Source organism: Triticum aestivum, chromosome 4B (assembly GCF_018294505.1).
Source record: "Triticum aestivum cultivar Chinese Spring chromosome 4B, IWGSC CS RefSeq v2.1, whole genome shotgun sequence".
Lineage (NCBI taxonomy): Eukaryota > Viridiplantae > Streptophyta > Magnoliopsida > Poales > Poaceae > Triticum > Triticum aestivum.
Window position 1 is genome coordinate 500,343,472 of NC_057804.1, and position 17,596 is coordinate 500,361,067.

Genomic DNA, 17,596 nt, shown 5'->3' on the forward strand with positions numbered 1-17,596 from the left:
TGTCCACCACGAGCTACCACTCAAATCTTTCTAGCTACCAAATGCTTAGCCCAAATATTTGCATGGGAAGGTGGCAATCTTCCAAGGCAGCGCCGACTTAACAATCTCCTCATCCTCAAGCTCCACCCAAATCAAGATAGCCGCAAATTTGGCAAGATTCATTTTAAGCCCAAATGCCACTCCAAAGATGGTAAGCGATTCTTTGACAAACAAGAGATCCAGCCATGTAGGTTTGATGAAAAGAACCACATTGTCCATACAAGGACAAACACTGAACTGGGCTACATCCATTGATAGTACTCACCACTCCAGCCTCATGTGCCTTCGTAATGATATTCGTAAGGGCGTCCATGGCAATAACAAAGAGTAAAGGGGCGTCCATTGCCTCGGACCTTTAGCATGCATGAACTTGTCCCCGCGCGGGTGAGTTCTTATGCACTCTTATGCACGCATATGGTAAGGTAAGGGCTGACGGGAATAATGCACCAAAAATTGTAAATAAGCCAGCTAGGCGTGTTTACCCTGCTAACGATAAGGCGGCTAGCTGCACGTGCCCTTTGCTATCAAACACAGACTAAGTTTTACAAAACCACGGGTCCAACCCCTTTTTAACAATGAGATCAAATCCTCATCTGCCATAGTAAGAACTCACCCACACGGATCAATATCACAGGCCTCAGTGATAATTTCGTTCAAACCCAACATTCTCGAGACCTCTTTTGCTTTGTGGCAAAGAAATAACATTCCATTTTATAGTATATGTATTGTCAGAGATCATCTTAAAATTCTGATAATCTGGATGGTTTTGAGAAAAAGACTGGCAAGCAAAGTATAGCATTTTTCAAGAAGCTTTCAGCACCCGATGTTCCTAAGATGATGAAAAATGTCCTATGCCATGTTCAGGAGAAAGAGAGATGAACAGACGGGTGGGAAAATCATTGTTCTACCATTCAAAATATACTAACACAGCTCTGTGCACACCTCTCATTCTGGCAAATGATGGCCCAAGACATTGTATTTATTTATTATCTGCAGCAATTGGTGAATTGTCCTATATGAGGACAAAGATAAGAGGCACCCAAAAAAAGATAAAAACTGGGCAAATCAACATGACTCAGACATCCAAGGAAGGAATTAGCAGCATTAGCTCTCAAGCCTGGCAGGGCGAAAGCTCTTATGCGGCATCTGCGAATGTTTTGAGAAACAAGCCTTTGTTCAATCATCATTGCCATTATTTTCCTCAATTTAAAATCAGCAACACTGAATACTCACGTCAAGCAAGAAATGTAATCACACAAAACAGCCCTGTGTACCGCCTGAATCACAACCACGGGTTCTTATCGAATGTGAAAATCTCTATCAGCACAATGTAGCATCTCCGTTGAAGGCTTGTGGCAACCAGAGACGTGGCATCAGGGCCAAGAAAACAGCAGAGAGGATTGCCCTCAGACACCCGTTTCAAATAATTCACACGGCTGAAAAAAGCGGTTGCAAATGGGATTTCCACCCCATAAAAAACCAGAGGTTATGATACAGGGATGGACCACTTACAGCGGCAGAGCAGCTGCTATTTAGAGTGCCATACGGCACTTCCTGGTCTGAGTTCTTCACCAACAGCAAAAAGAAAAGATGAACACAAAATTAAGCAATGCTCAGTGGAAAGAGAAGTCGTTTTTGGTTAGAAGGCTCACGGTGACAGATAACACCACTGCCAAAAACCTCTATGAATCATCATCACATCACTAGAACTACCAGGATAATAAATGAAAACAAGAACGAAATCAGCAGAAGATAATGGAAGGAGCAGGCTTCAGAATGTGTAACAACATGAATCGATCAACGGCAGACAAGTCCGCCTCACCGAAATCCGCTAAGATCCTTTCGGACCTGAATCATCACCAGCCATCGAAATCCAATTCACTAAAAACAAATGAAAGAGATCTCTGTTATATCCATCTCCCAAACGAAGAAATTGCCTCAAAACACAGACAGCTTTGGGACAGAGTGAGTATGATTCGTGTCTTTTAGAACAATATTATATTGTCAATGTTTTGTCTAGTCGTTGAATTGCAAGTGTTAACTATGAATGGTCTACCATCTATATTGTCATAATTTTCCTTTGCAAGTTGGTCGTTCAATTGCCTACTAATGCACTTACGCACAGATCACTGCTTAAGTTAAAAGGTTGTTCCAACAAAATAATTTCCAGCTTTTCCACAAGCTGGAAGCAACAGCTTTTTCATAATCTACAACTTTAACAATAAAACAATTCAAAGATTTAGTTTATCGGCAGTTGTTACTCAACAGAAAACTATTTAGTTACAATTTTAATTGTTCAACAAATAGCTACAGCTGTTGCTAGGCGAATGCTAGATTTTCTCTAACGCATGCATTATTTTGCATGCTCCGATGCAAGAAAGCCAATATTGTTCTCTACGTAAATGGCCTCTCATTTTACAGCCCAAAAGTTAAGCCTAGAAGAATTAATAGGCCTTAATACTACCTGAACTCGAAAAATATTGCAAATCCGCGGTTCTGAAGGAACCAGATCCGTTTAGACTCTCAGTGAATGGCACTGTTTTTCCACATGTAAAGAACCATCGAAAGCAGACTTGCCCGTTCCCCCTTGCTATATGCTCTCCGGTCCGGACAAATCCTTCCGTCTCGACCTCACGTCAAAGAAGAGAATCAATTCTTCAACGAGAGGAATAGACTTCGCGAGGAATCACCGAGAGGAGAGCACAACAACGCAGATGGTCTGAGCAAAGCACGCTTCCTCCGGCCTAGGATTCGGTGTGGTTAAAGCAAAGTAGTCATCATCGAGCCACGGGTCGGTTAGAGCACAAGATCGAACAGGAAACCAGGGATTCGAGAATAAGATCGGAAACTGGAAAGTACGCAAAACGCAAGATGTTTGACCTACGAGAAAATGCGAGAATCTAATGGGAGAAGCCACATGTCCATAGATCCTCTGTGTGATATAGCACCTCTTCGAAAAGCTCCAGATCCGCTCGGTGGCGATCCGATCTTGAACACGAGAAGAGTGCGGCGAAAGAGCGCAAATCTTAGAAAAAGGATAAATTAGAAACGCGATGAAATTGGCAAATAACAGAAACGATGATGACACAAAGTTTCGCCCTGTGTTCGACTGGTTGGACGAGGCTCGGCGGAAGGTTGATTCCGGCGGCGCAGGCTCAGGTGAGGAGGAGGATGCGGCGCCGGGTATTTATACACCTCTTCTAGGGCATATCCTAACAGCCGGGTTTCAGATAAACCCATCTATAACTCTTGGGCCAGGTGATAGTTTTCGGATGTGGCCCAGTCCATTATGGCCTCCTATGCCCAACCATGTGTGTTTCTTAAGTCCAGCTCAAAAGAAAAAATATGTCTAAAAAAACTCAAAAGAAAAGTGTGTTTCTTAGTTGTACTCTGTGTATAAGCTTTGTCTTAAATCAAACTTTATACGCAATCATCATGATTTACCAGGAACTTTGTTATTAATGTGATTAAATACAAACACTGCATTTGAATGAGTGCTTTTTTTTTAAAGAGTACGCAATCGCGTACCTTAGCTTTATAGAAGGCAGAAATATGTACAAGCAGTCTTACAAAAAGGAGGCATATCCTAGCACACGACAGACCGTTGCCCGGGACCCCCAACTCCACTCCTAAACCTAAACTCTACTACTCACAGAAGATGCTGACTCCTCGGCCTCCTGCCAACATCCAAGTGCGTAAAATCTCGAAAATCTGCGAGGTGAAGTGTTGCACCGTATCAATTGAGGTCCGCGGGGCAAACACGATCCCATTCCTCAGCTTCCAAAGCTGCCAGGAGATCAACATGATCAACGAGTCAAACGCCTTCCTATGTACCGCAGGGATACGAGCGCGACAAGCCATCCACCAGGCCTTCAGGGTGTCCCTCGACGTAGGGATCAGCGAGGTATCCACTCTGGCCTGAAGAAAACACCTGTGCCACACTTGTCGAGTGAACACGCATTGGACAAGGATGTGGTCCACCGTATCTTCATCTTGAGCACAGATGAAGCATGGTGAGCGCTCCTCCTGTAGCCCATGTCTGAATCTGCGATCAGCTGTCCAGAGACGATAATGTGTTGCTAGCCACATGAACAGCTTGCACGAGAGAGGCGCCCAACTCTTCCAGATCGCCTTTGCCGGGGCGAAACCGATACTCCCTTCCCACAACATCGCATAGGTGGATGCCGAGGAGTATACCCCAAGATTGTTCCACTTCCAAGTAGGAACATCTGAAAGTGTCGGATCAAGCTGAATGTTGATCATGATCTCCCATAACCGAACAATCTGCACCATGCCATCGGCCGATAACTCCCCAAAAACATCATTGGCCCAACGATGGAGCTGCAAAGCCTCCGAGACCGTCCTCCGGTTGGCCACTTGTGTGCGCACCTGTGCACGAACCATGGGCGCCAGCTCAGCCATGGTGGATCCATTGAGCCACCTATCTTTCCAGAATAAAATGCTCCTTCCATCTCCAATGTTCCATTGCACAAGGCTAGTAAACACCGCTTGAGTCTGTTTATCCATCACGAGTGCTTATTGACTTGCCAATAAAATGATGATTTCTCCTACCTAGGGAGTACTCCTAGCAGCTTCACGTGTTAGAGGTCGTAGGAAAATAGATCGGGGCGAGCCGTTAGGGTAGCAAGGCGAACAAGAGGCTGAGCGGGTTCCTTTGTGTGCCGCCGGCACCGCCACTAGTTCCCTCTCCCTCCACCAGCCGCTCCGGTGGCGAGAGGGAGGGGGAACCTCGGATCTGTGCATCTGGTGGGTTCTCAGTAGGATTAGAATGGGTTCGCTGTTGAGGACGTTGCAGTGTTGTTCGTTTGAATTAGTTTCCCCGGGCTTTGATCACGGTCACGCGCGGCTCTTGCCTTCTTCTAGGAGACAATGGGGTGAAGGAACCCTGGATCTAATCGCGGTCGTCGGTTATGGTGTCTGGAGGTCGACCGACACTGGTCAGGTTGGTCCTCAGATGGGTGATGGTTATGCGGAGACGGAGATCCTTCTTCCCACTTGTAAGAATGATTTTCCGTTGTGCTTCTTCCTCCTTTGTGCTGCTGCTGGAGAGATGTCCTACATTGCCCGGGCGGTTGGCCTGGCCGCGACGCCGGAACCGGATTCTAGTTCTCTTTCATCTGGAAGGGGCGCATATAACGATACTCAAAGCCACAAATGGCGAAGGCTGGTGCATGCATATTGGATGCACATGTGTGCCCACGCTGGAGCGAAAGAAAGAAGGAGAAGCATGGCAATGATTATGCCATGGTTGAAGATGATGACCTGCTTGGGCCTGGTTGCAGAATCTTGTGTTGCATGGGTCTTCTCGCAAGGTTCAAGGATGATGATACATAGTGTAGTATCGAAAGTATGTCTAGAGGGGGGTGATTAGACTACTTGACCAAATAAAAACTTATCATTTTCCCAAGTTTAGTTGTAGGCAATTTTTAGCAATTCTACAAGTCAAGTACACCCTACACATGCAAGTCTAAGAGTTGAGCAGCGGAAAGTAAAGACTTTGCATATGAACGTAAAGGAGGGATCGGAGAAATCAAACGCAATGAAGACACGATGATTTTTTATGGTTCCGATAGGTGGTGCTATCGTACATACACGCCAGTGGAGACTTCAACCCACGGAGGGTAACGGTTGTGCGAGTCGACTGAGGGCTCCATCCACGAAGGGTCGTAGAAAAAGCAACCTTGTCTATTCCATCATGTCTTACGCCCATGAAGGACTAGCCTCACTCAGGTAGATCTTCATGAAGTAGGCGACCTCCTTTGCCCTTACAAACTCCTTGGTTCAACTCCACAATCTCTTGGAGGCTCCCAAGTGACACCTGACCAATCTAGAAGACACCACTCTCCAAAAGGTAATAGACGGTGTTGTTGATGATGAACTCCTTGCTCTTGTGCTTCAAATGATAGTCTCCCCAACACTCAAACACTCTCTCATAAAATTGGCTTTGGTAGAAGAGAGGATTGAATGGAAAGCAACTTGGGAAAGGCTAGAAATCAAGGTTCAAATGGTTGGATTGGAATCTCTTGATCTCAACACATGAGTTGGTGGTTTCTCTTATCAAAAATGAGTAGTGGAAGTTGCGTTTTCATTCTGAGGGCTCTCTTCGAGGGTAGGTGGTGGTGGAGGGGTATAAATAGGCACCACCAAAAATCCAACCGTTACAAGTCTTTGACCCATCTCAGTGACACTGACATGAAAATCTCGGTGAGATCGACTAGTGCAAAATACTTGACCATTAGGCTTTTCGGTGAAACCGATCAGAATGACTCGGTGTGACTAAATTACAATGGCTAGGGCAAGACCTCTTTTCGGTAGTTCCAATCGTTTCAACTCGGTAATTCCAAAATGAAGTAACTTCACTACAGAAACTTGGTCATGCCATCTTGGTGGGACCCAGATCCATTTCGGCTGTACTGATACATTAGGGTTTGGCATGTGGCAGTGTATGGGCCATCTTGGTGGGTCCGGATAGGAAAACTTTGATGGGGCCGAGATGGACTTTGGGGTTTTGGGTGAAAGTGAAGTGGAGAAGTAGTTGAGGATTTTAGAGAAATACCACTAAGCACTTGAGCAACTGAGCCATGATCAAAACCTCACCCCCTTTTAATAGTATTGGCGTTCCTATGGACTCGATGCGATCTTGGGTCACTTAACCAAAGATGTAGAGTCTTGGAGCTTTCCCAATCTTTGTCCTTAGCATTTTGAGGGGTCCAAGATCACTAGTCCTTGCCATGTCGATCATTGATCTTCTCTGAAATCTATTATCGATGAGCATTAGATCATTAACTTATATGTTGTTATTAATTACCAAAACCACCCGGGATTAGTTGCACTTCCAATCTCCCTTTTTGGCAATTGATGACAACATATAGATCAAAGCTTCAACAAATGATATAATCAATGAAATACATCGTCGCTTTTGAGAAGTATGTGATAAGCAAAAGCTCCCCCTAAAATTGTGAATTATTAAAGATTTGCGTCTGAATGCAAATGCACAGTCAATAAGGCTCATGGGTTACTATTCCATGTCAGCTCATGGGTTACTATTCCATGTCACATACATCTTGGTGGAGCACGCAAAATGATATGATTGCAATATACTAGGCACTCATCACCAATCAAACAAGTACTGGTACATTGAGCTGCTATACGAATGGTTTTTTGCCCTTTCCGCGATGGATTTTTAACTTATCGTCTTGCCTGTGTGGGTGATATGGGGGCCTTCCCACATGACCCAGAAACCATCGGTGATAGGGAGTAGTGATGCATATGTTTTGCATAACTAAGTGTATGCGATGTCTGCATCTATCCCAAACGCGAGTCTTCAGACAACTGTTTGTGATATATCGATTATACCAAACGCTCTATCCTTGCTACTCATATGTGCTTGCATTACCGTCGCACTCGGTATTTTGTGGTACAGCATTTATGATGCGCGCTCATCCCAAACAGTTCACGATTTTAAATCATGTATGATAAGGAGATAATCACACACATTCACCTTTTCCAAACCTTATGCGACTAAATAATTAAGAAGATAAGTTAATCATCGTACGTACGTCAGATGCGTTTACGAACTGTCTGATTGTCATACGAGTGTCAGACGAGGTAACTATGGCACACACTATTCTGTGGTGCAATATTTATGATGCGTATGACATCAGAAATAGTTCATGATTGTAAAGCATGTACGATAAGACGACTATCATAAATAGTTAGTTTGCTCGCACCATTTGTGATATTGCCTGATATCACACACGCTTTGCAAATGGCAATTGTGTGCATGGTCGCACAAGATTTCTCTCTATGAAACGTGTCGGACTATGAGGTATATAACACACATTGTGCTTCTACATACCGTGTGCGCCGTAATGACATGCATAGCGTATTTTTACCCTAATTTAGTCACTGCTATTTAAAATCATACTGAATTTGAATTTGAAAGTAGGCTATAACTTTATTCATATCCATAAGGTTCAACAAGCAATGCATTATTTGATTCACAGGTACATATGTTCAAGAATTACATAAGCACTAAATAAACAATGATGAACCAAGGTTGTATACTTGTAATAAAGACAGTTGTAAATCCAAAACTCAACTGCATATCATGAATCTTGGCATGTTGCCTTGACATGGCACCAACATGGTGTGGTATTTTTTGTTCGATTTGCGAAGGTGCGTACATTAACAACCAATAAAGTCATTTTCGAACAAAGAGCTGCCACGTTACAATCAGAAATACAAGTATTATTGAAACCTTGGGTGTTCTACTAACGATCAATGTGCCGCCACGCATCCCCATTTATACTGGCTAGGAGGCACCGTGCGGGTAGGTATTTGAGTAGACTGGAGGTGTGTGAGCGGACCGATCACTAGGAGGCGAGCCCTTTGGCCTCCATCTGACACCCACCTCACTCCAACTTCTCCATTAATGGCGCTCGAGCCCCTGTTTTAATGGTGTGGCTAGGTCTCAATCTATGGTGCAGGAATTCTCGCAGCGAGCGGCGATGATCTCTTTCACGTCCTCAATGCGTAGGTTGAGAGCATCCACGGATTCCTCCACCAGCCTTTCATGCTCGATGCGGAGCTTAGCATTCTCGTCCATAAGTTTCCTGACCATGACGGCCTTCTTCTTCAACACGGTAGTTGTCTCCTCATGTTGCTTCGTCCTGCCGGTGATCTTCGCCCTCAGCAGGTCGCCCACGGTGCGGAGCCTTGCAATGTCATCCCTTAGTCCCCGGATGACGCCTATCGTGTTATCCAACGAGGCATTTCTCTCCCCCTGCAGCTTCACCCAGTCGAAAATGTCATCCATCAGCTTACCGAGCATAGCGCACATGCGCCTGTGAGAGCCCTCGCCTTCTCGTGAGAGATCTTTCCAGGCCGACGCAGTGCGGGAGGACTCTCTGCTGCTTCCGCGGCATGGTGGGACATATGTGCCACTTCCACGGCGTGGCAAGACCACTCTGCTGCTTCGGCGGCGTGGCGGGACCTTAGTGTTGTTTGGGCTGCACGGAAGGACCTCGGTGCTACTTCGACGGCGCGGCGGGACCTCTCGGCTGCTATCGCGGTGAGGCGGGACATCTCTGCCGCTTTCGCTTCCATGCTTGCCGCTCCGTGGTCATTTCTCGACCAATAACTCATCCCATGGGCCATGGCAGACGCAAGGAATGATGAAGACTTGTTTGTTTGTTGATGAGGAATTGAGGAGGAATGTGTAGTCATTTTTGAGTAGGTAGTATTTATAACCTAGTAATAAGCTGCTAAGTGGAAAACCGTTTAGGTTTTGATAGGTTTGAACAGGTTTGCAATTAAATATAGCATGGTAATTTCGAATGTGATGGGTAACAAGCTCAAATTTATTGACGGTTATGATTTTCGAAGTGTGACACATTTCCCGAATGGCGTACCGTGGGCACGCGTTCTCGGATGCGTATGTGGCATGGTCATCGTAGAATGCAACGCAATTGGCAATGTCAGCACATGATTGTGCGAGTTCGTTATTACCATCGCGCATGATTCTTTTAATTAGAATGTGTACCCGTGTACCGCACACGTGTATATATAACGCGATTAATTTCTGCAATGTGCATCTGTGTTGGTAGGTACGAACTGGTATATGCATCCGCCGACTTGTGGACACATATTCCCTGCTATATATGTTCAGCTACTATATGCAATAATTATGCATGCACTTGATCATCGTTGAGGCGGCCGCAGCGCACTCTGCTTGCGTCCCTCCACGCACTCTGCTCGCCGTTGAGGCACCGCGGTTGAAGAAATAGTACTTTGAGTGAAAAGGTCGATGCTTTTATGAAATTGGTTGCTTGTAAAAGTGCTCCTATTTATCTTAATGATGTGCCTTTGTCTACTTTGATTGAGCAAAATAGTGATCCCTAGATGTGAATTTTGTCTTGTGGAACAATTTTAATAGCAATGCTTATAGTGTTGGAAATATGCCCTAGAGGCAATAATAAAATGGTTATTATTATATTTCCTTGTTCATGATAATTGTCTATTGTTCATGCTATAATTGTATTAACCGGAAACCGTAATACATGTGTGAATACATATACCACAACATGTCCCTAGTGAGCCTCTAGTTGACTAGCTTGTTGATCAATAGATGGTCATGGTTTCCTGACCATGGACATTGGATGTTATTGATAACGGGATCACATCATTAGGAGAATGATGTGATGGACAAGATCCAATCCTAAGCATAGCACAAGATCATGTAGTTCATTTGCTAAGAGCTTTTCTAATGTCAAGTATCATTTCCTTAGACCATGAGATTGTGCAACTCCCGGATATCGTAGGAATGCTTTCAGTGTACCAAACGTCACAACGTAACTGGGTGGCTATAAAGGTACACTACAGGTATCTCCGAAAGTGTTTGTTGGGTTGGCACGAATCGAGATTGGGATTTGTCACTCCGTATGACGGAGAGGTATCTCTGGGCCCACTCGGTAATGCATCATAATAATGAGCTCAATGTGACTAAAGAGTTAGTCACGGGAACATGCATTACGTAACGAGTAAAGATATTTGCCGGTAACGAGATTGAATGAGGTATTGGGATACCGGCGATCGAATCTCGGGCAAGTAACATACCGGTTGACAAAGGGAATTGTATACGGGATTGATTGAATCCCCGACATCGTGGTTCATCCGATGAGATCATCGTGGAACATGTGGGAACCAACATGGGTATCCAGATCCCACTGTTGGTTATTGGCCGGAGAGATGTCTCGGTCATGTCTGCATGATTCCCGAACCCGTAGGGTCTACACACTTAAGGTTCGGTGACGCTAGAGTTGTTACGGGAATTAGTATGCAGTTACCGAATGTTGTTCGGAGTCCCGGATGAGATCCCGGACGTCACGAGGAGTTCCGGAATGTGCCGGAGATAAAGATTTATATATGGGAAGTCCTTATTCGGTCGTTGGAAATGTTCGGGGGTTTATCGGTATTGTACCGGGAACACCGAAAGGGTTTCGGGGGTCCACCGGGAGGGTCCACCTGCCCCAGAGGGCCCTATGGGCTGAATATGGAGGGGAACCAGCCCCTAGGTGGGCCGGGCGCCAACCCCCCTAGGGGCTAGGGCCCATGCACCTAGGGTTGGGGGGGACCCTAAAGGGGACGCCCCCCTTGGCTTGGAGGGCAAGCCTCCCCCCTTGCCCCCCCTCTAGATCCATCTGGAGGGGGCCGGTCCCCTCTCCCTTGCCCCTATAAATATAGGGGAGGTGGGAGGGCTGCCGCACCCTTCCCCTAGCGCAGCCCTCTCCCTCCCCAACACCTCCTCCGTAGTAGTAGTGTTTGGCGAAGCCCCGCGGGAGAACTTCCAGCTCCACCACCACGCCGTCGTGCTACCGGAGCTCTCCCTCAACTTCCCCTCTCCCCTTGCTGGACCAAGAAGGAGGAGACGTCCCCGGGATATATGTGTGTTGAACGCGGAGGCGCCATCCGTTCGGTGTTAGATCGAATCTTCCGCGATTTGAATCGCTGCGAGTACGACTCCCTCATCTGCGTTCCAGTAACGCTTCCGCTTAGCGATCTTCAAAGGTATGAAGATGCACATTCTCTATCTCTTGTTGGTAGAATCTCCTAGATTGATCTTGGTGATACGTAGAATTTTTTTGAATTATTGCTACGTTCCTCAATAGTGGTATCAGAGCTAGGTCTATGCGTAGATTCTATGCACGAGTAGAACACAAGTAGTTGTGGGTGTTGGTTTGTTCAATATGCTTACCGTTACTAGTCCTATCTTGTTTTGGTGGTATTGTGGGATGAAGCGGCCCGAACTGACCTTACACGTACACTTATGTGAGACAGGTCCCACTGACTGACATGCACTTGTTGCATAAGGTGGATAGCGGGTGTCTGTCTCTCCCACTTTAGTCGGATCGGATTCGATGAAAAGGGTCCTTATGAAGGGTAAATAGCAATTGGCATATCACCGTTGTGGCTTTTGCGTAGGTAAGAAACGTTCTTGCTAGAAACCCATAGCAGCCACGTAAAACATGCAACAACAATTAGAGGACGTCTAACTTGTTTTTGCAGGGTATGCTATGTGATGTGATATGGCGAAAATAATGTGATGAATGATATATGTGATGTATGAGATTGATCATGTTCTTGTAATAGGAATCACGACTTGCATGTCGATGAGTATGACAACTGGCAGGAGCCATAGGAGTTGTCTTAATTTATTGTATGACCTGCGTGTCATTGAAAAATGCCATGTAATTACTTTACTTTATTGCTAACCATTAGCCATAGTAGTAGAAGTAATAGTTGGCGAGACAACTTCATGAAGACACGATGATGGAGATCATGATGATGGATATCATGGTGTCATGCCGGTGACGAAGGTGATCATGCCGCGCCTCAAAGATGAAGATCAAAGGCGCAAAATGATATTGGCCATATCATGTCACCTTATGATTTGCATGTGATGCTTGTCGTGTTTACATCTTATTTGCTTAGAACGACGGTAGCATAAATAAGATGATCCCTCATTAAAAATTTCAAGAAAGTGTTCCCCCTAACTATGCACCGTTGCTAAAGTTCGTTGTTTCGAAGCACCACGTGATGATCAGGTGTGATAGATTCTAACATTCGCATACAACAGGTGTAAGCCAGATTTACACATGCAAAATACTTAGGTTGATTTGACGAGCCTAGCATATACAGACATGGCCTCGGAACACAAGAGACCGAAAGGTCGAACATGAGTCGTATAGTAGATATGATCAACATGAAGATGTTCACCGATGATGACTAGTCCGTCTCACGTGATGATCGAACAAGACCTAGTTGACTCGGATCATGTATCACTTAGATGACTAGATGGATGTCTATCTGAGTGGGAGTTCATTAAATAATTTGATTAGATGAACTTAATTATCATGAACATAGTCTAAAATATCTTTGCAATATGTCTTGTAGATCAAATGTCCCACGCTAATGTTGCCCTCAACTTCAACGCGTTTCTAGAGAAAACCAAGCTGAAAGACGATGGTAGCAACTATACGGACTGGGTCCGGAACTTGAGGATCATCCTCATAGCTGCCAGGAAAGCATATGTCCTAGAAGCACCGCTAGGGGAAGCACCCATTTTCCCAGCAACTCAAGACGTTATGAATGTCTGGCAGTCACGTAGTGATGATTACTCCCTGGTTCAGTGCGGCATGCTTTATAGTTTAGAACCAGGGCTCCAAAAGCGTTTTGAGCAGCACCGAGCATATGAGATGTTCCAAGAGCTGAAAATAGTTTTCCAAGCTCATGCTCGGGTCGAGAGATATGAAGTCTCCAACAAGTTCTACAGTTGTAAGATGGAGGAAAACAGTTCTGTCAGTGAGCATATACTCACTATATCCAGGTTACACAGCTGTTTGTCTCAGTTGGGAGTTAATCTCCCAGATGACTCGGTCATTGACAAGATCCTCCAGTCGCTCCCACCTAGCTACAAAAGCTTTGTGATGAACTACAATATGCATGGGATGGAGAAGTTCATTCTTGAGTTACATTCAATGCTGAAATCAGCAGAGGTGGAAATCAAAAAGGAACATCAAGTGTTGATGGTGAATAAGACCACTAGTTTCAAGAAAGGCAAGGGTAAAAAGAACTTCAAGAAGAACAGCAAGGGAGTTGACGCGCCCGGTAAATCAGTTGCCGGGAAGAAGCCAAACAATGGACCCAAGCCCGAGACTCAGTGCTTTTATTGCAAGGTAAATGGTCACTGGAAGCGGAATTGCCCCCAAGTACTTAGCGGACAAGAAGGCCGGCAACACCAAAGGTATATGTGATATACATGTTATTGATGTGTACCTTACCAGTACTCGTAGTAGCTCTTGGGTATTTGATACCGGTGCGGTTGCTCATATTTGTAACTCAAAACAGGAGCTGTGGAATAAGCGGAGACTGGCGAAGGACGAGGTGATGATGCGCATCGGGAATGGTTCGAAGGTCGATGTGATCACCGTCGGCACGCTACCTCTATATTTACCTACGGGATTAGTTTTAAACCTCAATAATTGTTATTTAGTGCTAGCTTTGAGCATGAACGTTGTACCTTGATCTCGTTTAATGCGAGATGGCTACTCATTTAAAACTGAGAATAATGGTTGTTCTATTTATATGAGAGATATGTTTTATGGTCATGCTCCGCTGGTCAATGGTTTATTCTTATTGAATCTCGAACGTGATGTTACACATATTCATAGTGTGAATACCAAAATATGTAAGGTTAATAATGATAGTCCCACATACTTGTGGCACTGCTGCCTTGGTCACATTGGTGTCAAACGCATGAAGAAGCTCCATGCAGATGGACTTTTGGAGTCTCTTGATTGTGAATCATTTGACACATGCGAACCATGCCTCATGGGAAAGATGACCAAGACTCCGTTCTCCGGAACAATGGAGCGAGCAACCAACTTGTTGGAAATAATACATACTGATGTGTGCGGTCCAATGGGCGTTGAGGCTCGCGATGGCTTATGTTCTCACCCTCACTGATGGCTTAAGTAGATATGGGTATGTCTACTTAATGAAACACAAGTCTGAGACCTTCAAAAAGTTCAAGGAATTTCAGAGTGAGGTGGAGAATCAATATGACAGGAAAATAAAGTTCTTACGATCAAATCGTGGAGGATATTTAAGTCACGAGTTTGGTACGCACTTAAGGAAATGTGGAATTGTTTCACAACTCACGCCGCCTGGAACACCTCAGCGTAATGGTGTGTCTGAACGTCGTAATCGCACTCTATTGGATATGGTGCAATCTATGATGTCTCTTACCGATTTGCCGCTATAATTTTGGGGTTATGCTTTAGAGACAGCCACATTCACTTTAAATAGGGCACTATCTAAATCCGTTGAGATGACACCGTATGAATTATGGTTTGGGAAAAAACCTAAGTTGTTGTTTCTAAAAATTTGGGGATGCAACACTTATGTCAAGAAATTTCAACCTGAAAAGCTCGAACCCAAGTCGGAAAAATGCGTCTTCATAGGATACCCTAAGGAAACCATAGGGTATACCTTCTACCTCAGATCCGAAGGCAAGATCTTTGTTGCCAAGAACGGATCCTTTCTGGAGAAAGAGTTTCTCTCGAAAGAAGTAAGTGGGAGGAAAGTAGAACTTGATGAAGTACTGCCTCTTGAACCGGAAAGTAGCGCAGCTCGGGAAGATGTTTCTGTGGTGCCTGCACCGACTAGAGAGGAAGTTAATGATGATGATCAAGGAACTTCGGATCAAGTTGCTACTGAACTTCGTAGGTCCACAAGGACATGTTTCGCACCAGAATGGTATGGCAACCCTATCTTGGAAATCATGTTGTTAGACAATGGTGAACCTTCGAACTATGAAGAAGCGATGACGGACCTAGATTCCAACAAATGGCTTGAAGCCATGAAATCCGAGATAGGATCCATGTACGAAAACAAAGTATGGACATTGACAGACTTGCCCGATGATCGGCGAGCCATAGAAAATAAATGGATCTTTAAGAAGAAGACTGACGCGGATGGTAATGTGACCATCTATAAAGCTCGGCTTGTATCTAAGGGTTATAGACAAGTTCAAGCGGTTGACGACGATGAGACATTCTCACCCGTAGCGAAGCTGAAGTCCGTTCGAATCATGTTAGCAGTTACCGCATTCTATGATTATGAGATATGGCAAATGGACGTCAAAACAACATTCCTTAATGGTTACCTTAAGGAAGAATTGTATATGATGCAGCCGGAAGGTTTTGTCGATCCTAAGAATGCTAACAAGGTGTGCAAGCTCCAGCGCTCCATCTATGGGCTGGTGCAAGCATCTCAGAGTTGGAACATTCGCTTTGATGAAATGATCAAAGCGTTTGGGTTTATGCAGACTTATGGAGAAGCCTGCGTTTACAAGAAAGTGAGTGGGCGCTCTATAGCATTTCTCATATTATATGTGGATGATATACTATTGATGGGAAATGATATAGAACTTTTGGAAAGCATAAAGGCCTACCTGAATAAGTGTTTTTCAATAAAGGACCTTGGAGAAGCTGCTTACATACTAGGCATCAAGATCTATAGAGATAGATCGAAATACCTCATCAGTCTTTCACAAAGCACATACCTTGATAAGATATTGAAGAAATTCAATATGGATCAGTCCAAGAAGGGGTTCTTGCCTGTATTGCAAGGTGTGAAATTGAGCACGGCTCAATACCCGACCTCGGCAGAAGATAGAGAAAAGATGAGTGTCATCCCCTATGCCTCAGCCATAGGGTCTATTATGCATGCCATGTTGTGTACCAGACCTGATGTAAACCTTGCCGTAAGTTTGGTGGGAAGGTACCAAAGTAATCCCGGCATGGAACACTGGACAGCGGTCAAGAATATCCCGAAGTACCTGAAAAGGACTAAGGATATGTTCTCGTTTATGGAGGTGATGAAGAGCTCGTCGTAAAGGGTTATGTCGATGCTAGCTTCGACACAAATCTGGATGACTCCAAGTCACAAACCGGATACGTGTATATTTTGAATGGTGGGGCAGTCAGCTGGTGTAGTTGCAAGCAAACGTCGTGGAGGGATCTACATGTGAAGCAGAATACATGGCAGCCTCGGAGACAACACATGAAGCAATCTGGATGAAGGAGTTCATTACCGACCTAGGAGTTATTCCCAATGCGTCGGGGCCCGATGACTCTCTTTTGTGACAACACTGGAGATATTGCCCTTGCCAAGGAGCCCATGTTTCACAAGAAGACCAGGCATATCAAGCGTCGCTTCAACTCCATTCGTGAAAAATGTTCAAGATGGAGACATAGATATTTGTAAAGTGCATACGGATCTGAATGTCACAGATCCGTTGACTAAACCTCTTCCACGAGCAAAACATAATCAACACCAGAACTCTATGGGTGTTTGATTCATCACAATGTAACTAGATTATTAACTCTAGTGCAAGTGGGAAACTGTTGGAAATATGCCCTAGAGGCAATAATAAAATGGTTATTATTATATTTCCTTGTTCATGATAATTGTCTATTGTTCATGCTATAATTGTATTAACCAAAAACCATAATACACGTGTGAATACATAGACCAAAACATGTCCCTAGTGAGCCTCTAGTTGACTAGCTCGTTGATCAATAAATGGTCATGGTTTCCTGACCATGGACATTGGATGTCATTGATAACGGGATCACATCATTAGGAGAATGATGTGATGGACAAGACCCAATCCTAAGCATAACACAAGATCGTGTAGTTTGTTTGCTAAGAGCTTTTCTAATGTCAAGTGTCATTTCCTTAGACCATGAGATTGTGCAACTCCCAGATACCGTAGGAATGCTTTGGGTGTACCAAACGTCACAATGTAACTTGGTGGCTATAAAGGTACACTACAGGTATCTCTGAAAGTGTTTGTTGGGTTGGCACAAATCGAGACTGGGATTTGCCACTCCATATGACGGAGAGGTATCTCTGGGCCCACTCGGTAATGCATCATTATAATGAGCTCAATGTGACTAAGGAGTTAGTC

General features: G+C 44.6%; 4 non-coding genes and 1 pseudogene across 4 annotated transcripts; all 5 read right to left on the bottom strand.

The window, feature by feature from the left end:
* Positions 1-1,110: 1,110 nt before the first annotated feature.
* On the bottom strand, positions 1,111-1,231 carry LOC123095231 (small nucleolar RNA SNORD14). Its single transcript, XR_006446136.1, has one exon. It is a non-coding gene; the product is annotated as a small nucleolar RNA SNORD14 (small nucleolar RNA).
* A 51-nt stretch (positions 1,232-1,282) lies between these two features.
* On the bottom strand, positions 1,283-1,420 carry LOC123095416 (uncharacterized; annotated as a pseudogene).
* A 19-nt stretch (positions 1,421-1,439) lies between these two features.
* Positions 1,440-1,620, bottom strand: LOC123095346 (small nucleolar RNA Z112). Its single transcript, XR_006446206.1, has one exon. It is a non-coding gene; the product is annotated as a small nucleolar RNA Z112 (small nucleolar RNA).
* A 27-nt stretch (positions 1,621-1,647) lies between these two features.
* LOC123095351 (small nucleolar RNA Z152/R70/R12) lies at positions 1,648-1,741 on the bottom strand. The gene has a single exon (XR_006446211.1). It is a non-coding gene; the product is annotated as a small nucleolar RNA Z152/R70/R12 (small nucleolar RNA).
* A 64-nt stretch (positions 1,742-1,805) lies between these two features.
* LOC123095349 (small nucleolar RNA R11/Z151) lies at positions 1,806-1,905 on the bottom strand. The gene has a single exon (XR_006446209.1). It is a non-coding gene; the product is annotated as a small nucleolar RNA R11/Z151 (small nucleolar RNA).
* Between the last annotated feature and the right edge of the window lie 15,691 nt (positions 1,906-17,596).